The sequence below is a fragment of the Oryctolagus cuniculus genome, chromosome 4, assembly GCF_964237555.1.
Source record: "Oryctolagus cuniculus chromosome 4, mOryCun1.1, whole genome shotgun sequence".
NCBI classification, from domain to species: Eukaryota; Metazoa; Chordata; class Mammalia; order Lagomorpha; family Leporidae; genus Oryctolagus; species Oryctolagus cuniculus.
The window spans coordinates 128,511,265-128,535,760 of NC_091435.1; the positions used below are offsets into that span (position 1 = coordinate 128,511,265).

The 24,496-nt window shown below is 38.5% G+C and overlaps 1 long non-coding RNA gene across 1 annotated transcript in view; it reads right to left on the reverse strand.

The window, feature by feature from the left end:
* Positions 1-21,973: 21,973 nt before the first annotated feature.
* The window catches only part of LOC127493948 (uncharacterized), a 46,427-nt gene continuing 43,904 nt past the window's right edge, over positions 21,974-24,496 (reverse strand). Inside the window, exon 3 of the long non-coding RNA XR_007924576.2 lies at positions 21,974-22,651. This is a non-coding gene — a long non-coding RNA (uncharacterized lncRNA). The remainder of the gene's footprint in view (positions 22,652-24,496) is intronic.

Genomic DNA, 24,496 nt, shown 5'->3' on the forward strand with positions numbered 1-24,496 from the left:
TAAATTGTATTTAAGGTATTCAAATTTCACATATTTCACATACACAGATTTAAGAACACAGTAATACTTCCCACCTTACCCTCCCTTACCCCCTTCACGCTCCCGCCCCTCTTCCTCCTTCTCCTATTCCCACTCTTGATTTTTACAAAGATCTTTTTTCAGTTTACTTATATGATTATTATCTAAATTATAACTTATACATATGTCTTTTGCATTGTATTCATGAGGAAACATTTATATTCATCAAAGTGCTCAATCTTGTATGGACCTAGGCATGTCTAGTCATTTCTGTTCATGATCTCTGAATGTAACATAATACAGCAATAGCAATAAGCTCTGAAGCTTTTTAAAGTACAACATAGGGGCCGACACTGAGGCATAGCGAGTTAAGCCGCTGCCTGAAGTGCCATCATTCCATATGGGCGCCAGTTGGAGACACGGCTGCTTCACTTCTGATCTAGCTCTCTGCGATGGCCTGGGAAAGCAGTAGTAGATGGCCCAAGTCCTTGGGCCCCTACACCTGTGTGGGAGACCTGGAAGAAGCTCCTGGCTCCTGGCTTCGGATCAACACAGCTCAGGCCATTGTGGCCAATTGGGGAGTGAACCAGCAAATGGAAGACTTCTCTCTCTCTCTGCTTCTCTTTCTCTCTGTGTGTAACTCTGACTTTCAAATAAATAAATATTTTTTAAAATTTAAAAAATAAAATAAAATACAACATAAAAAGAGAACATTTTGATATCCCCGAATCTGCATCCTTTCCACAGTATAAAACCCTCCAAAGTGCTAACGATGACCAAGATTAAGGAGCTGGTGGGAGTCATTAGCATTCCTAGAGCACCTCACATATCTTCTAGTCAGCGCTCTTCCTCTAAGAGTTACACAGACATTTTCAAGACAAACTGTTGACTTTCAGAAATTTTAAGTAACAAAAGTTATGTACACTCCATTTTAAACCCTTTTCTGAGTTGCAATGACCTCATATAAAGCGGCTTTTTACTTGGAAAACCAACTCCCTGCTGCTCTCTTCTCTTCACTTGCATTCCTAATGCAGCTGTGGACATCCAGCCTTTGCATTTGGAGAGCATTTAGTCTCAGTTCCACCAGAAAAGTCAGTTTCATAATGATAACTATGCGAAGATTTGAGCACAGCAGTATAAAATGTACTTTTTAATGATAATAAAAGTAATTATTCTGTCAAATGATATAAGCTACACAACCCAATCACAATGTATATAAACGCAGGCACACACACAAACAGGTGTATTAGTACAGTTGCACACTTTTCCTTGTACTTTTGTCTTATGATTGATCTAGCGAGGTTTATTGTAGTACATTATCATCCACAGAACTCTCTAAAAATTACTTGACAGCTGGAAAGACAGAGAGACAGACAGACCTCCCAAATACTAGTTCACTCTTCAAATGCCCTCTACAACCAGAACCAGGTGGTCAGAACCAGGAGCTAAGAATTCAAACTGAGTCTCCCATATGGAACCCAGTCACCTGAGCTGTCACTACTACCTCCCAGAGTCTACCTTGGTGGGAAGCTGGAGTTTGGAGGCCGAGCCAGGAACCAAACTCAGGCACACCAACGTGGGACAGGGGCAACGCAGCCAGTAGTCTAAATGCCCACTCCCAACAGGAACCTTCCTGAACTATGATTCATGCTTATATCTACTCAAGAATGTTAAAGATTCAGGAGACCTGGGTTTAACTCTAAATGCTATTGAGATTATGTCTTTTTTGCAATTCTTTTTTTTGAATCTTCAACTCAGTTTTCTCATCTGGAATAGGAGAGTAAATAAACACAGTATCATGCCTTCATGGATTGGCCTAACAATCAAAGTGTAATATGTGTGTGAAAGTGGTTGGGCTTTTTCCTTCATTTTCTCTTCTGCTTATATTCTCCTTTATATATTTTTCTCATGGTTTTGGGTCACATTTCCTGCCTCTTGTCATGTCCAGTGATTTGTGATTTATGTTGGAAATTGTGATAGTTACACTGTTAAATGAAAGTTATGCTATCAAATGTCTGGATTCTCTTGTCTTTAAATAATATTTTGGCAAGTAGTTAAGTTGCAGAAAAGTTTTGAGTCTTGTTTTCAAGCATTATTAGGGATGATTTTTGAGTAGCTTTCACTCCAAGGATAATTTTACTAAGGCATAATCTCTTGGAGTCTGCAATAAATGATCCCAAGTAATTACTGAGGGCTCTTCACCCTGATTGCTCAGTGCTCAAATGACACCCTGATTTTTGTGAGTTCTAGAAATTATTCTGCTTACAACATCCAAGTTGGTTTTGGTCCAGTGTCATGGAATTTTATTCCTGTATGCATTGTCTAGTACACAACAGACACAATGTAATCCCAATACAGACATCTGGAACTGGGTATTTGTTCTTAAAAGTTCTCTCCTTTCTGTAATTCTAACTTACACTCTCCAAGGACTTGAGCCTCTCCGAACTCCAGTTTCTAGCCTGCAATCTCCATAGGACCACTGGACTCTTCTCTGTTCCCTTCCTGTGGCCCTGATGCAGAAATTTCCTCTACATGAGAAGCCGGGGGGGGGGGGGTTGTAGATTCAGCATTTTTTCCCTTCTTTCAGGAATCAAAGTCCTATTTCGCCTATTGCCTAAAGTCTAAAAATACTTACCCAGTTTTTCTGAGTACATAGAAGGGTAAGTGTGAGCTGTGTTTTTCCTTTATGGCCAAAGAGAGAAATTTCTGTATGAAGTTGCTTTGAAATTTTTAAAATATCTCTTTTTTTACATTTCTCCTTTTTCAACTATTTCTTTTCTTAATATTTAGAGGAATATATTTTCAAAAACATACAGCCATTATACATTTGTGTGTGAGCATGAAAGAAAAAGGAATGCCTAACATGGTATGCAAAACTATTGTCTTCTCTACAACTTGGACTTCGGTTTTTGAGTGCTAGACATTTTTTTTTACTTTAATAGTTACATGCTGAGGTTGCTGCTGTGGCACAGCAGGTTAAAGCCTTGGCCTGCAGCACCAGCATCCTATATGGACATTGGTGGCTCGAGTCCTGGCTGCTCCTCTTCTGATCCAGCTCTCTCTTATGGCCCAGGAAAGCAGTACAAGATGGCCCAAGTGCTTGGGCCCCTGTACCCACATGGGAGACCTGGAAGAAGCTCCTGGCCCCTGGCTTCAGGTTTGCACAGCTCCATCCTATTGCAGCCATTTGAGGAATGAACCAGTGGATGGAAGACCTCCCTGTCTCTAGTTCTCTCTGTAACTCTGTCTTTCAAATAAATAAAATAAAAATCTTTTCAAATAATAGTTACATGCTTATGTTAATGATGATTATAAAAATTAAAAATTTTCATGTATTTTATTAATTTGAATGAGAAAAACTAAAACTGAATTTCAGAAAAGATATTAAGTAAATCATGGCAAATATAAAAATAAGAAAATTTCTGAAAGTGGAAACAGGTTAACTGATTTGAGGGTCTCCATTACACTGTAGGAGATCTGCATAAAGTGAGATGCAAAAAAGTAAACAGTCATATAAAGTTAATTTAAAATGAATCTTAATGAAGAATGAGATGGAGTAGGAGGTAGGATGGAAATGGGGGTGGAAGGGCAGGTATGGGGGGGAGAACCACTGTATTCCTAAAGCTGTACCTATGAAATTTGTATTCATTAAATGAAAGCTTTCTTTAAAAAAAAAAAAAAAAAAGGAGTTACTGCACTAACTTCCCATGCAGGACCTCTGTCCTCAAAGAGTTGTATTATGAGAGTTAATAGTAAAATTTGTTCTCAAAGATTAAAAAATAAGTAAATAAAAATAAACAGTCATGTTTTGTGTCTGATTCAAAATTTGCTTTCTTTCTCTTTGCAAGTCTTATCTCCCAATGGTATGTATTCATACTTCTGAGCTGTGGGGAGCTCCTTCTGTATTTGAGTTGACTAACAGAGGAAGCAATGTTTGAAAATCTGAAAGTTGTTACCAGCAACATCCACTTTAATCAGGAATAAACCTGTAAGCACCGAGTCTCGTATATTTCATCTTTGTCTATCCTTTCCCTTCCATTTGGCAATTGTGCTCTTCTTCCATTTACTAAGGGAGAAAAATGAGCCAGTGAGGAACTCTTTAAATAGAGTAAATACGATATAAAAAGAACATGCAGGCTTGATTCGAGCACTTCTGACCAAAGGAAAGAGAGTGTTAAATTAAAACCCATCCCTGTGTTCCCCTTGCTGTGATTGTGTTAGGTTGGCAGAATTCAGGAAGCAGGCACCATGTTGTGGATTATCAAGATGAACCATTTATCAGGGATGAAAACACTGAGTGTAAATTCAGAAACTACCACCTCATTATTCTAAGTCTGAATATCTACCTCTTAGTGCTATAATGGATAAGCCTAGGGTTGGTTATTTCTAGATTATTTAGTTGCCCCAAACTTTGTGTTACACATGGAGAAGGAGAGTAATCTGCAAATGATTAGCATCCTGGAAAAAACTACCGATTATTATCATCAATCCTCTACCAATCTTCAGTTTTGATGAGTTCTGAGCTGCCAGACTAAAGTGACAATGATTTAAGTTACGAGAAGTGATGTTTGCTCTCTTTCTCTATATCCTTTTCCCTTTCCTCTTGATATTCAAGATCTTCAGAACATGGAACTGTGTTGTCATTAGCATGCAGGGGATGTGAGAAAACATCTCGTTACATCTGGCTGAAAAGGGAAAAAATGCAAACACTTGTAAGAAAAAATTGAGTGATGACCTTTCTATATAAGGCCGCCAATTTAATATTCAAATTTAAAAATTAAAGAAAAGCTGATACTCAATAATGTGTAACCAAAAATGCAAAATATGTTCCTTATGAAGTGATTTTCTGTTACCTTCTGTAAAGAGACAAGCACCTACTAAGCACAGCTCTGACAAACAAAGGAAGCCTGGAAGACAATATAAACTAGAAGTCATTAGAGAAGCTATGGTGTTGATTTTACTACTTCTCCATTATCTTTTTAAAAGACACTGGCATCCTCTCCCCCAAAACAGGAACCAGACGGAACTGAAGTTGATGTTGGCCACCAGGTGGCAGTGATGCATCAGTAACATTACTTGAACAGTACTTGGATGGGCAGTTTCCCTGGCTTGTACCGGTCTTCTCACCTCCAGACTCAAAGGCACCACTCTTCCATATTTATAATTATTGCTAGTGACATCATAAATCCCATTCATAGTCTGACTCACTTTCAACCTTCCGTTGCAAGAGAAAAATGTAACCTCCACTTTACCAACCTTAACAGCCACTAGGATCTTTGTGACAGCATAATTTCTAGCACTTTTCTTTATGGTTTAATTGTTTTCTGTCTTTCATCCCATATTCAGTTTCTTCCTTTCCTCTTGTGTCATCTCCTATATCTACCAAGATATCCAGAAATACCCTAGAATTTACTGCAAGGCATTGAGATTGATCTTGGATGTTTCATTTGGCTTTTCCAACACATCTCATCTTTATTCCTATACCATACGCAGATTTTCTCTGATAAAATAAAGTGGAATTATTCATTTTTAGTTCTCTGCTCCTGGATCTGCTAAATCATGGCTTTTACCCCACAAAAGCAGAAAAAGAAAACAAAGCTACCGAACATAACTCTTGTGACTTTTTTGTCTTCTCTTAATAGACGTGTCTGCCAATTTGCCTATAGAGATGCTGAGCTTTGAAAATTCCTTCATCCTGTTCCTTCATTTTGTTTCTTCAGCTGGGGTTAACAATGAAGTCCATAGACAGGGTACTTTTTTAATGAAATATTATTGCCAATATACACTTCAAAAATAAACTTCCCTAGTTAAAGCAACCATGCCCCTATGAAGAATCAAGCACAGGACAGAAATAAAGTTGGACATTAACTTGGAAAACCATCTTGTCCATGCACCTGAAACCTTATTGGAGAAAGATTCCACATATGTGTTCTCCAGGCTATGTTTTGGGAGAGAGGGCTTTCATGTGGCTTTACTAAAATCAGAGTCTAACGTTGAGGCAAGAGGAGAAGTATAACTGTCAATTATATTTTCTTCCCAACAGGGCATCTACACAAGATACAGATGCTGGTTTCTGGAGGAGAGTGCTGCCTGCAAAGTCAGTCTGCTGGAGAATCTCTCAGATAAGACATTCTAAATTTCATGGGCAGAGACTGTATTATAGCCTAGAGAGTCATCAGCCAAAGGCTCATTTATTTAAACGCTGATCATTGTGGTACAGCAAGTAAAGTCTATGATTGTGACAACAGCATCCTATATTGCAGTGCTGGTTCAAGTCCCAGATACTCCACTTCCCTTTCAGCTTCCTGCTAATGTGCCTTGGAAGGCAGCAGAACATGGACAAAGTTCCTGAAACCCACGTCTAAGACCAGGATGGATTTCCTGGCTCCTAGCTTCATCTTGAACCAGTCTCAGCTATTGCAGCCATTTGGGGAATGAATCAGTATAAGGAAGATCTCTCTCTCTCTCTCTCTCTCTCCCTGTGTTACCCTGCTTTTAAAATACATAAATTTTTTTTAAAAAAGTTGATTCTTGGAAGGGTTACACATGTTTCCCAAGGTTATGTATCTAGTTGCGGGAGAACCCAGATTTCTGGAACAAAGATTGCACATCTATACAAAAATGTTATGAAATATTTAGCTTATGCTTCTGTGCTGTGGAGGTAGTATAGACAATCCACACTGAATAGCCTGTGACACAAAATAATGAGGAAATGTAACTTGCCATTTCTAAGGAAATAACTAATGGTTATATGAATAGACTTGGAGCTAGACACATCTATGTTACAATACTGCTTACCCACTTAGCCTTATATTTTTCAGTTTTCAAGTTTACTTTTCTTCTCTGTAAAATGAAAATGTAATAGCACTCAACGTACTTTTCTTGAAATATTGCCTGTGTCTGCCACATAATAAATGTTCAATTAATTAAATCTATTATTATTATTGTAAAATATTTTGAAGTGAAGTTGATGAAACTTGTCTAAACACCTGGAAGATGAGACTTGAGGTGGACATTAGAGTTGGTTATTAATGTATATTTAAAAATCTAATTATTAAATGCTATATCTCTAAAAAAATTGAGAACTATATAATAACTTAATCTGTTTTCACAAAAAGAAAGTTAATTAAAAGCATTAGGTGACAGGGTTGGCATTGTGGCATAGTGGGTTAAGCCTTTGCCTATAGTTCTGGCATCCCATACAGGCACCAGTTCAAGTCTCAGCTGCTCCACCACAGGTCCAGCTCCCTGATAATATGCCTGGAAAAGCAAATGAAAGATACCCCAAGTGCTAGGGCCCCCAACCCACGTGGGAGACTGAAAAGAAGCTTCTGGCTCCTGGCTTCGTATCAGCCCAGCCCTGGCGGTTGTTGCCATTTGGGGAATGAACCAGCAGATGGAAGATTTCTCTCTCTCTCTGCCTCTGCCTCTGCCTCTCTCTCTCTCTGAAACTCCACTTTTCAAATAAATAAATAAATCTTTAAAAAATTAAAAGGGCTAGCTGATAACCATTGGTAGAATTAATAGAATCATTTACTATGCATTCAAAAATCTTTTTTACTTTACTCTTACTTGAAAATGCACTTAATTTCAGCCAAAACTTAATTTTCTGAAATTCATAGTAACTAGCAACATTTATAACTAAGGACATATGCTTTTCCTCAGTGAAAAAATATTGCAGTGAAGTCCGTGTTTCATTTTTTTATGCTTTAAAATTTAACAAATACTATATATTATGAGTATACAAAAAAATCTGAGATTGGTAGTAATCAGAAACACATTCAATTAACATAGCCGTTTCTACTTAGGAACACCTAATAGCTAACTGTGTTAAGGTTATACCTTAAGTACTTTGGTATAACAATAATTTCCCTAGAGTAATGACAAATTAAGGAGTCAGAAAAGGGGCCAGGGTATTAGCAACATACCCAATCTTGAGAAGTGACATTTTTATTTAGAAACAAAGCGTTAAAATTGCTTTGAACTCTAAGCATAATGCATTTATGCACATATCTGAACTAAATGTGTTCTTGCAATTTGCTTGTGTTCAGAACTCAATTATAATTCATTCCATCACTACCACTCTCTCTAAAGAAATCAGAAATAAAATGTTGCCCTTACCTGCCCTCACTGCGGTCAATCATTGTATGAATAAAAGCTCATTACAGTCATGATCCCTCAGAACACACTCTTGTAAAGCCAGCTGAGTAGGCTTTATGAGCGATATATGTAGCTTAAATTAGAGGAATTACAAGACGTGTCTGTGACAAGGGCCTAACTCTGGGAGAAAAAAGAATGCAAATTATTTTTCACTCCTTCGTAGAGCTCCTGACAACCTGTATGTTTAGATAATGTGTAAAATGTTAAGAATCAAAGAATATGACGAACATGAAATACACTTTATGTTTCATGATTTACCTAATTTATTGTATATGCATGTGTAAATTGGCCTTTAAAAATGAAAAACTAAAAATGTAAATCTACTCTAGCATTGCAAGTCAGCCTTTCTCTCTCTCTCTCTCCATTTCTATCAGGGAAGATTGAAAAGTCCAAAGTTCAGCACTATGAAAATAAAACAGCAAGTCAGAACATAGTTATTTATTCATAAAAATATCCTAGATGGAGATAAGAAGTTTCTTATAATGGTAGGGACTTTTCTGCCTCACACAGATCAAAAATAAAGGAAGTGTCATTTGCAGAGATGTTAAATGAACAATAGTGTGCCATGGGCACATTCTGCCATTCACATTATTACTTTAGGTCAGCTCATCATTCCTTATTTCTGAATAAAAATGGGAGTACTGTAAAGCACTAAGTACCAGATCAGATTGTTCTAGCTTGATCCTATTAAACCTTTTCTATATTAAAAAGTTAAAAGCCTTTATGTGGAAGCAGTATTAGAAAACAACACGCACCAATAATGTTAAAAATAGGGTCTTCTAATCTTAATCAAAGTATGTTAGTGTTGCTCTGGTTTCCTTTTAAGGAGGAGATGGTATCAGTTTATGATTATAAAGCTTAAAGCTTTCCAGAAGTGGAAACAGCAGACCGATAAAAGTATACAAAAAAAAAATACCAGATAACACAGAAAACTAACTCAGGGATCGTGAAGTGACTCCAGAGCGCCCACTCATCCTGGATTAACCTAAATCCTAGGCTGTTCCTTGAGACTTTGCCAAGCCCCTTTGTTTCTGAAATGTGCTCCTAAATTTTCTATTCATTGATTATTCCATCCTGCATTCCATTTTCTGGTCATAAAATAAAGCCATTCTATTGATCATTTTGGATGTTTGAGAGAAAAGAAAAAACATCCTGCCGATTTCATTTAACAATTCATTTAGCTTGTCTATTCTGAGATCAATCTATGTGCCAGGGACATAGTTCTAAGAAATGTATCACAAAGCTTGTGTCTCTGCTCTCCAGGAGATTTCTATTCTGGTAGGAGCAAAGAGACAGAAAATAAGTAATACATCATATGCAAGGATTAAGGGGTGCAAAGGAAAAGAATATAAAGAAGCTTAGAATGATGGGAAGAGAGGAGGTCTTACATAGTTGGAAAGTCTTCTAAGAGAAGGTTCCATGAGAACAGAGACCTGGGTGAATGTAAGGAATGAACTGAGTGACTGTATCTGTGGAAAATATAATTCCAGGCACAAGATAAAGTCACTGCAAATTCATTGAGAGGTTCATACATGCCTGTGTGTTTTGGAGTTAGAGGAGGTAAAAGAGGAGATGAGGTCTGAGGTAACCAGGGCAAAGTGATGGGAGGTATAGGTTTGTGTTCTAATGTGATGGGGAATTTTGTGATCTGTCTTGCATTGTCAAAGGGAGAATGGATAAGGCTTCCATCTTTCTTTCGCTCTCTCAAGAGCTATAGGCCAGCGCCGCGGCTCAAAAGGCTAATTCTCCGCCTGCGGCGCCAGCACCCTGGGTTCGAGTCCCAGTCGGGATGCCGGATTCTGTCCCGGTTGCTCCTCTTCCAGTCCAGCTCTCTGCTGTGGCCTGGGAGTGCAGTGGAGGATGGCCCAAGTGCTTGGGCCCTGCACCCCATGGGAGACCAGGAGGAAGTACCTGGCTCCCGGCTTCGGATCAGTGCTGTGCGCCGGCCGTGGCGGCTATTTGGGGTGTGAACCAACGGAAAAGGAAGACCTTTCTCTCTGCCTCTCTCTCTCACTGCACACTCTGCCTGTCAAAAAAAAAAAAAAAAAAAGCTACAATCAGTGAAACTAAAGTGTTTCATCCTTGGCTCTGGACTTCACACCTGAATTATGAATCTTTAACTGGGCAGATGTAGAGGGAATCGCCACAGCAGTAGGGAGGCTGATACTCACTTGGACGTAGAGAAGCCATGTCATGTCGCTGGCTTTTAAAAATATTTCACATTTTCATGTACTTTTATCACTGGCGTATTTCTGCTCATGTTAAGACCCAAAAGTAGTCAAATATGGTCATTCAGAGGTAGAGTGGACACTTTTAAGTTACCAGTGCATTTTCATCAAAATGAGCAGATTACTGGACATCTTTTGAATAGACTTAGAGGAAACAATCCCCAATAAGCATAAATGCAATCTTGGTCATGAAGAAATGAGCCAAAATATTATTACCAGTAATTATTTTATTGTCCCTTTCTGAAAAGAATCTTTGGTTTCATTGATGGCAGAAAAATCAGAGACACCTTTGAGATTACAACACAAGCAATGACAGGGAAACAGATTAAAAAAATTATAGATGAATTCTCTAGAAATGTAATGAAGAAAATTTTAAATCTATTTCTCTCCCTGAAAACATAAAACGAGTGTTTCTCCCCTAGTGTAGCCGATACGATGTGTTTCTATTGTGTCATTACATTAAAGCATTTGTACTTTAGCAAAATTGACTAAGGAAGCAAGAGAAAAAATCATCTATTCACTGCTTCTAGAGCAAACACACAGGTAATTGAAGCTATGAATCACAACTGCTTCCAATGATGAGAATTTTATAAAGAATGAACTTAGAACAAAATGTGGCCACATTTGCTATGCTTGGTTAACTTTTAGTGTAAATTCATGGCTTTTCTAATTGTAAACATTATTTTTTAAAATTAGATGTGGATAGTGCGATGGGACTGTGATAGAAATTTGTTGGCATCAAAGTGATCCAAGAATGGCTAGTTCCTTTCCTGATTAATAATTCTGTGACACCAAATGAATTTCAAATCACATTTGATCTTCTACTCCTTTTTCCATAGGACATGAGCAATAATAACTATATGCTGGTGTTAGGAGGATTCAGTTACATCCAACCATTTATTCTTTAGTTGACATAGGCAATGAGTAAATTTTACTCTATCTATTTCTATGAGTGACTTGCAGGTATTAGTCCAGATTCTCAAATAAAAATATAGGAAAAAAGCAAAAATCATCATAATATAGGACAATTTTAATTAAAATATTGATGTTTTCTATAGTTACTTAATCATCATTGATAGGCTAGTGAAACATCATCCTCAAAAAGAAAAACAGCTTTTAAAATTATGTTTTCAACTTAGATCTGTTGTAAAATAAGTAGTCAATGGCTTAGGATAATATTTATGGCTTAATTTCTTTCCTTTTAAACATTTTAAGCATTCTGAGAATTGATGCCTGCATATGGTATTAATGGCTGGCAGTTATAAATGCTTCTGGATTGATTTAATCACACTAAGCCCCCATGGCCTAACTCAGAGAAGTAAGCATTCTCAAATATAGGGTCAGGAGCTGGCTATTTACCTGCTTATTAAGACACCCACATCCCACATCTGAGTTCCAAGGTTCAATTCTCAAGTCTAGCTCCTGATTCCAGATTCCTGATCAGGTGCATCCTGGGAAGCAGCAGGTGATGATTCAAGCACTTATGCCCCTGCCACCATGTTGGGGACTGCGATGGAGTTCCTGGCTCTTGGCTTCAGGGTCTCCCATCTCTGGGTGTTATGGGCATTTTGGGCATGAATGTACACGTTGAAGACCTCTCTCTCTCTCTCTCTCTCCTCTCTCTTCTCTCTCTCCTCTTTCCTCTCTCTCTCTCTCTCCTCTTTCCTCTCTCTCTCTCTCTCCCTTTCAAGTAAATGAAAATAAGTAAATAAACTTTTTTAGTGAAAGGCATATTGAGAAAAAAAAGAAAGATTTTTTGGGGCTAGGAAAGTCTAATGAGAATGAATGGCTCGGTGGCTAAGAATTGTTCATTACTTTTTTCATTCTCTGTGTCAAGTAAAATCGCTGTTACATGGGGAATCCTGGAAGAAGGAAACCTTATGAAGAAGGAGCTAAAACCAAAACAGATGAGCACGTCTTCCGATTGACACCTCTCACCTCACCATTAGCTCTCTCCTCTTCAATTCATTTCATCCTGGGGCTTAGGGAGCTTGCAAAAAAAAAAAAAAAATTGCTGAATGGCTGCCAATAACCATGAAACAAGGCTCAGATACTAACAAACAGGCAAATAAGCACTAAGCAAACTTTGCCCCGGTTTTTAAATGGGAAGAAAAGATATACACATAACTCTCTAAGTAAACATTTAGAGTTAATTAGCAAAGGAAATGACAAGGAGTGCAGCCACCCTGGATTTAGTAAAGAGCAAATCATTCCGGCCTATAGTCTTTCTGAGTTACTACAACAGAATTACAGCAAGAAATAGCTCATTACCAAAATGGAGATTAGAATAATCATGTTCCAGAAGAAAAAGGATTAATGAGAATAATAAAAACACCATTTATATAGCACATTTATTAAATAAAAGACTATTTTTAAAAAGGTATTGGGTACCAGAAAAAAAATGTAAGCATAATAATCCTGTATTAAGCTATTCTCTGAAATTCAGTTCTCTTTCTTAAATTGTTCAGGAAAAAAAATTCTTTGCTGAGACAGATTCTTTCAGAATATTTATGACTCACAGTTTTGTTTATTTCATTTTTGCAGGTTACATAAAATTTAACTAAGGAATCACGACAGACTTCAGTAAGATACTAAAGTAAAAAATAAATGCATAAATTCAACAACATCTGTGAAGCAAAACGGACACCATTTAGAATGTTATGGGTAATTCACAATAGCACCAACCATATATAATTCTTACTAATAACAGCGATTAAAATGTGTAAGATTGGGGCCGGCGCCGTGGCTCACTTGGTTAATCTTCTGCCAGTGGCACCAGCATCCTATACGGGTGCTGGCTTCTAGTCCCGGTTGCTCTTCTTCCAGTCCACCTCTCTGCTGTGGCTCCGGGAGGCAGTGGAGGATGGCCCAAGTGCTTGGGCCCTGCATCCACATGGGAGACCAGGAGAAGGCACCTGGCTCCTGGCTTTGGATCAGCGCAGCACTGGCCATGGTGGCCATTTGGGGAGTGAACCAATGGAAGGAAGACCTTTCTCTCTGTCTCTCTTTCTGTCTATAACTCTACCTGTCAAAAAAATTAAAATTAAAATTAAATAAAATGTGTACAATTAACATGACAGAGAACCTCTACTGAAGAACTAGATATGCATGAGTATTCAAATATACAGTCATGGTCTCAAAAGGGAAGGCAACTGGATGCTTATGTTAATTCTCCCCAAATGTATATACTATGTATCATTTTAAGTCTCATCAGAATTTCACTTTCTACCTAATGTAAATGATTCTAAAGTTTAACTGGAAGAAAAATATATAACTGTGTAAGAAAATTCAGTTAAGAAATAATGAGGATAAATTTCTCTGCCATATAGTCATTTGTATTTTAAAAGTATAATAATGAAAATATACAGCAGATGATAGAAACAAATAAAAGCTCGGTAGAGGTTTTCTCTACATTACAATCATCATCCTCATTGCTTATATATGTAGAGTCTCTTATGAGTCTGTTACTCTTCTGAGTGCTTTCATGTATGAGGGAGGTCCAAAAATTTCATGGAGGGACCCACCTTTGGACTACTGGTTAAGGCACTTGCATCCCATACCAGAGTGCCTGGGTTCGATTTCTGGCTCTGGCTCCCAATTCCAGTTTCATGTCAATGTAGACTGTGAGACACAGCAAATGATGGCTCAAATAATTGTGTTTCTACCACTCACATGGGAAAGTGGATTGAGTTCCCCAATTCCCATCTTCTGACCAATCCAGTCCTGGACTTTGTTGGCATTTGGAGCTTGAACAAGGGGATAAGACCTTCCTTTCCTCCTTTCTTCCTTCCTTCCTTCCTTCCTTCCTTCCTTCCTTCTTCTTCCTCCTCTTTCCTCCTCCTCCTCCTCCTCCTCCTTCTTCCTCTTCCTCTTCTCTTTCTTCTTTCCTTCTTTCTTATCTGTCTCACTCACTGTCTCTCAAACAAAAAATTTTTCATAGAAAATCAAATTCTTTCCATTCAAACTCAACAAGCTTTTTGAATCCCTCTTGTACAAACTCATTTAATTCTTCTGACAATCCTGAAACCTATTCTCACCTTGTTTTTACTCTCTGTTTTTCAGTATGATTGTTTAAGCCTACAGCACAGAGCAAGTATGAATCTAATTAAGGAATTAAAGGGAAGAGTTGACATCAAGGGGATGGAATCAAACAAGAAAACTTAGACAGGGATTTAGCAATAGAGTTCATGGTTTGATCTGGAAGTTGGGACAGCCACATAACCTCCAATTTCCACCCTGGAAGACTATTTTAGTACCTTTGGTGATTCACATAGAAAATGGGGCAACCAGGCATAAGTTTACTTGTGACCACAGAGTACCATTCCTTGGATACTCATAAAAGGGCACTGACAGATGTCAGTGGGGGATCTTGATTGGTGAGGTAAACATATCCAGATGGTGCAGCACTCATGGCTGTGTAAGAAATCTCAGTCTAGTGACAAAGTCAGCAAAGGATTATGGAATTTGAGGAACAACCTCCTGGGACTTGTCTTCATAGACCTGTATGTGTCATAAAATAATCTAAATTTTCAATAATATCAATGATACACATAGTTTGAAATTTAAAAACAAATCATGGAATCCAAATGTCTCTCCCCTCTCACATCTTGTGATGAAAGTGTTTCATCCCTCCTGTCTTTCAAGAATTTTAATACCACTTAATAATTCTTAGCATTATACAATCTACCCAATTCAACATTGGTTTATGGGGCATATGGCTACAGTGAGACAAGTTAAGGCTGAGACTCAGAACACAGTATGTGAGTAGTGGGTTGTCTTTATATGAGTGAAATTTTGTTTTGTTGGTTCTAGTATCCCACTACTATAGGCTTAACATGACAAGAGAAAGAGGAGAGGCTCCAGTCAAAGTGAAGTGAGAGACAACACCAAGAGAAGGCGTACACCCCCCACAATCTCCACAAGTACCGAGTTGAGGAGACAACAGTGATCTCAGGAAGCCAGAGAAACCCAAGACATATAAAATCACGTGTGTTTATATGTTAAAATATTCTTGGATACTTACCTCATGGTGGATGCCATTTGCTTCTCCTTTTTCTTATCTCCCATTTGATGTTTTTCCTATGAACAGGCATCATTCCCTGGATCCCCAGGCCTTAGTTTCTATAATACTGCCTGAAATGTTCGCCTTTCCTGGACTCTCAGAGCTGATGTTGAAACATTCCTTCTCCATAACCCTGCTACATGCAGACATGTCCACAGACATTTTTGTCAGCATTATTCATAAGGCCAAAAACTGGAAACAGTTCAAATGCCCACCAATAGGTGAATTTTTTTTTAATGTGGTATGTCCTTACAGTAGAGTACTACTCAGTTATAAAAAGAAAAACCCTGGTACACATATCAAAAATATTATAACAACTGAAAGATATCTGATAGAAAAGACTACATATGGAATGCCCAGAAAAGGAAAATCTACAGAGATGGAGACTAGATCAGTGTTTACCTAGGGCTGAGGGATGGAGAAAGGATTGTGTAGACAGGGGCACAAAGTAACTTTCCACAAATGATAAAAATGTTCTAAGACCTAGATGCAGCTTTATAAATTTGCCAAAGTTATGAATTGTAAAGGTACAGTGGATAAATTGTATGTTGTATATGACAGGTCATCAATTCAAGGAAAATGCATATTATGAAAAAACTATGTCTGGAGTTAAATATTTTTTCTGAACAAGAATAATCTCATACTAACTTGTTAGAAAATGTTAAATTATATTTACTTTAAAGCAACAAGAAGGATAAGACATCAATTTGAAAAGAATCATTATCAGAGCAATCTGAATTCAGCTAAAATTAAAGCAAGAACAAACATTCAACTGATGGTGCAGCTTGGATGAAAGAATAGGAAATTATTGATGTTTTACAAAAGCTATTTTTATTATGCCAACACAAAATTAGTGGTTGACAAATAGAGAATTTGTTTTTGGAAGGATAAAATGATGTTGAAGATAAAGACCATAGCAGCATATCATCCACATGATTTTTCAAAAAAAAAAATGGATCATGCTATAATTCAAAGGGATCAATGCTTAACAGAAGAAACATTAGCCAACACCACAGACATCTCAATTAGCTCAGCAAACACAATTCTGACTGAAAAATTAAAGTGGAACAAACTGTCTGCTTAATAGGTGCCAAATCTCTTTGACCAGATCAGCTGCAGACAAGAGGGGAAATTTTGAAACAAGTCAGGTTGTAACAAGGGTTAAAATAGGTTCCACTAGAAGAATTCTGGGCACAGAGCCCAGTGAAAGCAATGACCACCAATAGGTGGAAGCAGTCTAGTCAAGGCAAAAATGGGCTGGTAAAGAGCAAAGGTCATGACAAGAATTTTTGGGGAAGATCACTTGTTCACTTTCTGGGGGATCAGAGAACAATAACATCTGCTTATTCCAAGAGAATTTTGAGAGCATTAGCCAAAGTTTTAACAGAAAAGTGCCCAAGAAAACATCACCAGAGAATCTGTCTCCACCATAACAATGTACTTTCTCATTCCTCTCATCAAACCAGGGCAATTTTGTGAGAGTTTTGATGGAATAATCAGTCCTGATTTGGCTTTTTATGACTCTTTTTTGGTTCCTGGTCTTAAAAAAAAAATCTTTAAAGGGGACCCATTTCTTAAATCATGGTAAAAAAAAACTGTATTGTCATGGTTAAACACTCAGAAATATCAGTTTTTTAGGGATATATTAAACAGCTGCTTTAATTGCTTACAATTTATCTTAAACTTGATGGCGCTTATGTTGAGAAACATAGTTTATACTTTTTTCTGATAATTCCATTTTTCCATGAGGTTTTAAAAATCCTCTTATAATTTTATCTAAAGAAGACTGCTTTAAAAATGAATGTGGTAGTGGTATCTATAGACTCTGGCATAGGGCCTCCTCCACTACAACAAACTTCGCAGCATAATCCCCAGGTCAACGTTGGCTTGAAGATTAGGGAAATGCAGACAATGCCTGATGGCAGGATGCAGAGAGTTATTTTGTGCTCTTGTGGGAACTATTAGCAATTCTTGACAAGTCCTTGGCATAGCAAGTGTAAATCCCTGTCCACAAACTCTTGTACGGAAGAATGATCACATCCTTTTTCTCCGTAACCCAAATCAATTTCTCTTTTCAACCTTCATCCTGCCTAGCTGCTAAAACCATTTTCCTCGGTGTTTATTGGTTTTAAGAATTCCCACTTCTTTCTCATCCCTAGAGTTAGGCCATATGGTCTAAACGTTGGTGGTAGAGGAGTCTTCTAGTCCTTCATCATCAATCTGCATATTTCCAAGGGCTCTATCTACATGGCCCATGCAGACCATGAAGAATACCTTCAGCTGTTTCAGGGCCACCCTCAAGCACAAGAATCTTTGCTGAGAGGGCCTGTGGTCCTGCCTAGACTCAAAGTTGCAAGTCAGTGGTGCAGAGGTTGCATCTGGCCTGCAGATGTGCTTTGTTTGGCATATTCTGTGTTTTAAAAACATTTAAGCCAACCTTTAAAAGTTCGACGAGTTCACTAAAAAAATAAAATTTCTGGCTTCTCTTGGAAAGCAGAAAAACCAGCAAGAAGGAGCCACCTTTCCACGTGGCAACAGTGGCAAGAGCTGAAAAGGGGCTGTTCGCTTTTCTCTCCTGCTTGCAACAAGGCTATCAACCTCATTCTCTCTCCAACATCGAGGCAGGGGCTAGCTGACATCATTCAAATATTTGCAAGTTTGTACTGTGTGATCCCTACCAGCTATTTACTGTGCCAACTGCCTTTGCCACAGTGGATGTTTGAGGTGTTCTGAGGTTTCCTTTACTGCCTCCCCAGGGCCACCCAGTAGACTGAGTGTTATAGACTGAATGTTTGCTTTCAGGTATCTAACTGTAAGGACTTATCAGTTATATGAACAAATTCCATCTTTTATTTAGTCAAAACACAATATGCCCAATGACTTCATACTCTCTGTACTGGTCTGGTGGCATGGCTGAGCTGTTAATGCTGGAAGAATGTATAATTATGTAACTAAATGCCAATATACCCTGAAATGGGGAGGATGGCCTCCAGTTCAGAAAACCCTTGCCATATATTGGGGACACATGCACAGGAGCAGATCCAAAAATCCAGGCAGGGAAAGTGACTGTAGTCAACGCACATTCAAATCGAAGAAGTCTTCAGGAGAAAGCCAACAAAAACTCCATTTCTGGGGCTCACAATAAAATAGCAAGGAGCCAGTGTGCAGGTAGCCAAGCACACTGGAGGGCAGGGAGGGCTCTGCTGAATGCACTGAGATGCACTGTAAACATTTACAGATTGGAAAGCAGAGGGTTCTGTGTAAACAGCCATGAAGGCCCAGTAACAAAGAAGCTGCATCCTGGTACAGAATGTCTTCAGGCCACAGAAAGGAGCTCTCTGGGCTGCGACATTGTGACAGAATGCCGGGCCAAAATGGAGGTACTCACTTAGCTGCTGGCTAGACTTACCGCCTCTAGAGCGTGGGGGATCTGATATCTGAAACTCATTACATGCTTACTAGTTCTCACTCCAGGGTTGCCTTCAAGGATTTTCCCTATTCTTGGTAAATTTAACTAATTTAAATAAATAAGTAATACTATTTCCTCCCAGCTACCTGGAGTGAACCTTCTAATCCCCCTGACTTTGGAAGTTAACATTCTAAGCCTCTTCAGAATCTTGCCTCCACAGGGTCCAGTTGTTTGGGCATGCCATGGCTCATATACACAACTCCAGGGACCACTGAAGGAGTCTTCCCTAATCACTTTTCTGCAGGATGATTTCTTTACTAGCAAAACTTTGGGCAATCACTGCACATTACTCAAAAATTAGTCATTGAATGATCAGTCTCTAGTTAACAGACAAATATTGTTATACTCATTTAAACACAAATGGCACAGAAGCAAACAAAGAAAACAAAAACAATTTATAGTTCTCTGGAGAGGGAAGAAATGTGTCAAAGACAAAGTTGTGGGAAACTAATAGTGCTACAAAGCCATTACATGTCTTTGGGACTGATATCTCCAGAAGTCAAACATAGCAAATTTATGAGTTGTTAAAATAATGCCGGATTTCTGTACTGTCTGGTAACAGTCTAAAAGCAATGGTATTAAATGGTATTTTCCAAAAAAAAAGAAAAATTAATCAATCAGCCAAGGAATAGCAATCATATCAGCAAGCCCATTGCAACATCCAGACATGCTTTCTCTTTGGAAATTAAAGATGATAAGTGCAGTGGCCAGAAATGAATACCCTGTTGTTTATTTCAGATTTGGTGGAGGTAGGGATGGCACCGTGTATTGAGGAAGACCTGTTTTTTCCACCCCTGAAGAGATCTCTCTTTTCCCACTTTTGCCTTTGTTCACATACTAGATGGACTGTGATCAACCAGACCCCAGCCTTTTATCAGAGGTCTTGCAAGGCACTGGCTCTGGCAATCAACATGAGACAAATCCAGCCCAACTCATCTCTGATCCCAAAGGCTCGGCACCTCCTCCTATCTCTGGTCCTCAGTTCAAATGTTCCCAGCCCAGCTCCTGGCGTTTGAGCAGCATCTGGATGATGCACTAAATGTCAGTGTGGTCCATGGTGAAAGATTCGCTGGGAGGCCAGGAGAACAAGGGAGGAAACAGACAGCTGAGGAGGAGGGCAGCGTGTGAACTCGCTTGCTTAGGCGCCTGGCAGGGTTCCCGGCATGAGACTACAAACTCAGTAAGAAACCATTGGAAAAGATTCAGCCTAAACATACCTCAAACAAAAGGCAGAGCCACATCAGAATTAGAAATTCTTAGAACAATATGATAAATGACTTTTTTTTTTTTTTTGACAGGCAGAGTGGACAGTGAGAGAGAGAGACAGAGAGAAAGGTCTTCCTTTGCTGTTGGTTCACCCTCCAATGGCCGCCATGGCCGGCGCACCGCGCTGATCTGAAGCCAGGAGCCAGATGCTTCTACTGGTCTTCCATGGGGTGCAGGGCCCAAGTACTTGGGCCATCCTCCACTGCACTCCCGGGCCACAGCAGAGAGCTGGGCTGGAAGAGGGGCAACCGGGACAGAATCCGGTGCCCCGACTGGGACTAGAACCCGGTGTGCTGGCGCTGCAAGGCGGAGGATTAGCCTAGTGAGCCGCGGCGCCGGCATAAATGACTTTTACTGCAACTTATATCACTTATTATACAGCTTCACAATTAATATAATTTAGACTTATGCTTTCTAATATGGTAGGCACTACTCAGACATGGCTATTTAAATGTTAATTAGTTGAAATGAAATAAAAATAAAAATTCAATACCTCTGGCCAGTGTTATGGCAAGGAAGGTTAAGCCACCTCCTGCAACACCACTGGCATCCCATATGAGAGCATTGTTCGGTGTCCCGGCTGCTCTGCTTCTGATCCCATTGCTAATGCTCCTGGGACAGCAGAGGAAGATGTCCCAAATACTTGGGCACCTGCCACCCACATGAGAAACCTGGGTGGAGTTTCTGACTCCTGGCTTTGGCCTGTCCCAGCCCTAGCTGTTTTGGCCATTTAGGGAGTGAACCAGCAGTTGGAAGATCTCTCTCTCTCTCTGTCTCTCTCTCTCTCTCTCTCTCTCTCTCTTTCTCTCTGTCTCCATCTCTGTGTGTCAATCTGCCTTTCAAATAAATAAAATAAAACTTTAAAAATGATCAATACTTCAGTTGCACATATATTTCTTTTTATTTTCTAAAAAGCATTTATTTCTTTGAAAGGCAGAACAACTGAGAAAGAGGAAGATGTATACAGAGGATGAGAGAGAATTAACATTTAATACCATTATGTGCTATAATAGTATTTTATGTACCATTTAATTTGAAAAATAGGTGAAAAGTGTGTGCTTCCCCCTAAGAATTTACAATTCAGTTGTGAACATGGATATAGATACATAGAGTATGACATCATAATAGAGTCCCAAGACTGAAAATCAGGGAGACTATAATTAAATCTTTATTTAGTTTTGTGGTCCTCGACAAGATACATAATCTCTCTTAGTCTCACTATCACATCTGTAAAATTATTATAAAACTAGGATCTACCTCCTTACTTTTCCTCCAAGAGAGAATTTTCAGGTCTAATCTTTAAAGATGGATATATCCTTTGAATCACTTAAAGGAGTTAATAAATCAGGATACAGTCCATGCTGCTAAAACTGATCTAAATTTATCAATTATGTTCATCACGTCCCATCTCCACCATCCGTTCTAGATTTTGTTTTTTTCACTTTTGGCCAGTACTCTGAATGGTTGACAAATTGTTGTAACTTGCCTGAGACTGTAATACTTCTGGGATTCAAGAGTCAGTTTTGAATCCCATTTTTCCTGGGACAAAGGTATACCATGAGACGCAGGACTTTCAGTGTTTAAACTGACAAAGTCTCAGACAAATTGGGGTAGGTTCATCACTCTTTTGGGGTAACTCAGATGTTAAACCTCAATAATAAAATAATGAAAAAAGTAACTTTATTTTTTCCAAGTACCATCCTATAGTGAACATTAATGTAAAATATTGGTGTTTGCATACTTTGTGCTACCAATAAAAACCAATACAGGTGTAGGCAAGGAAAGATTTTATTTAAGAAGACTATTGCAACAGGGAGAATAATCTGACCATAAGATCCTCTATAAGACACATAAGCACCTCAAAGGTCAGACAGAAAATTGGAAGTACAATGAACAGGTGACATGATAGGAAAGTTGCTCAGTGAATGTTTTTCTTTGCAGTCAGTCACTTGTTAGGAGAGGTTGCTTAGAAGATTGCTTGCAGTAGATACTTGTTTAATCTCAGGGACAAGTCACAGGTCAGAGACTGGTAGTAGACAACCTGACTACAGTTTGGTTAAGCTAAGTTAATTGATGGAGATGAAGAGTTCAGCTAACCTGTTATAAGCTAAAGAATGGAAATTTCGGGGATCTTTGATTTGGTCATAGGTCAGCAAGGGACTTCTATGAGTCTTATCACTTTGACAATGATGGTTCTTTGCAGGAAACAGTTTTCTAGAACACTAAATGATGTGTGGGTTGAGGGGTAATTATCACCGTTTTCCAGATGCACAGGGCTCACTTAATGATCTTTCATCATTGAACAACTCAGTGAAGCCAAGCCAGATCTCTTAAGGACTCTTGTCGGTGTTGTTCCTTCAAAGTCACTTAAATAATCAATGGTGTGATGGTGCCAAAGGTCAATTGTTTTACAATCCTACAGATCAAGGCATCCTAAGAGACAGAAACCTAAAAAAAAAAAAAAAAAAGGCATTAACAGAACCAGGAGCTGAACACGGAGGGTATTCAGTCTAGTAGATTCCAAGAGATCAATGAATAGAAATCCTATGTAGCACTGCTCCTTCAGTATCTTGAGACTAAGATGTTGATGTCCTTGGCAATGCTGTCATCAGTGATGGGTACCTCTCTGAGGGCATGTCCAATACAAGCAGATTATCTGGCTTCCTTAGTGACCCAGACAACTCATCTATAGGGAGAAATCTGGTCCAGTCACAAGGCATTTTCATGTTCTGTCTGGAAAGGCCAACTACAAGTCACCATAGAGTCCCTATAAGGATCTTGGTAGTCAAGTTTTAGTCGTGGTGACACCAAGAAAGAAGGGTAGGAGAAAAATTGGAAATGCTGATTGAAATCTTATTGTCAGATGTCAAAGGATTGAAATTTGGGGGATAGGTTGAAAGTTTCTGCAAGGTAACATATTCCAATTCAATTTATGCACCAATTAATTCTACAGGACAAGCTACAATTTACAAATCCTTCAGTTACTTGAAATTTACAAAAAAGATACAAAATAGATAAAAGACAATGAATACAGCAATTAACTCTACCAGACAAGAGAGTTTATAAATCCTAAAGTTACTTGAAATTTACACACAAAAAAAATATAAAACAGATAAAAGATGATGAACAGGAGGAGAGTCTGGTAACTCAGACATTTAGCTCTGGGGTAGTAATAGTATTGAAGGAAAGCTTCATAAGAGTCGGAGAACTCAAAAGGCTTCCATAGCCTTGGAAACTCATGACTGGAGCATAGGGAGATTACTGATGCCATAAACAGGAGTGTCAATTTGTAAAGTCAACAACGGGAGTCACTGTGCACTTACTCCTCATGTAAGATCTCTGTCCTTAATGTGCTGTACATTGAGATCTAATGTTATAACGAGTACTCAAACAGTATTTTTCACTTTATGTTTCTATGTGGGTGCACACTGTTGAAATCTTTACTTAATGTATACTAAACTGATCTTCTGTATATATAGAAAATTGAAAATGAATCTTGATATGAATGGAAGGGGAGAGAGAGCGGGAAAGGGGAGGGTTGCGGGTGGGAGGGAAGTCATTGGGGAGGGGGGAAGCCAACGTAATCCATAAGCTGTATTTTGGAAATCTGTATTCATTAAATAAAAGTTAAAAAAAAAGAAGGAAAGCTTCTCTATGTAGTGATCAGTTTAATAGTTTGATCCACATACTTCTTCAAAGAAATCTTCTTCCCCAATCTTTCAACTTTGCTATCTACAAACTCTTGTTTTTTTCTTTCTTAATTTTTTAAAAAAAATTATTAATACAAACAAAACAGATTTCATACGTTACACAGGTACAATTCTAAGAAGATAACCATACTTCCTTTCCTCCTTCCCTCAATCCTCCTCCTTCCTTCCTTTCTCTTTTTCTTTAATTTTTACAAAGACAAAATTTCAATCCACCCTGTAATCACAAGGCTTCCATAATACATGTGTCACTGAGTATCTAGGTTACTTATGCTTTCTGATCATCAAGTTCAGTTAGCATGATAGCATTCATCCTGGGCCAACACGATGTTCCAAGGGAAGTCAAGACAATCAAGATTCCTTCATTTTGACAAAAAGAGTTAGTACTAAAACTCTGAAGCAGAACAGTGAGTAGAGTCTCTGCCACATTGCTATATAAAGTGAACTTTTCTTGTATGCTGCCTTACTTAAGGAAAAAAAGAGAGAATGTGTTGCCCAACAGTTGCCAGAAGCCTTGCTGATCTGCTCCAGCAAAGAGACCACATCTGGTAAAGCAGCTGTCATTTGCCTACAATCTGATTAAGTT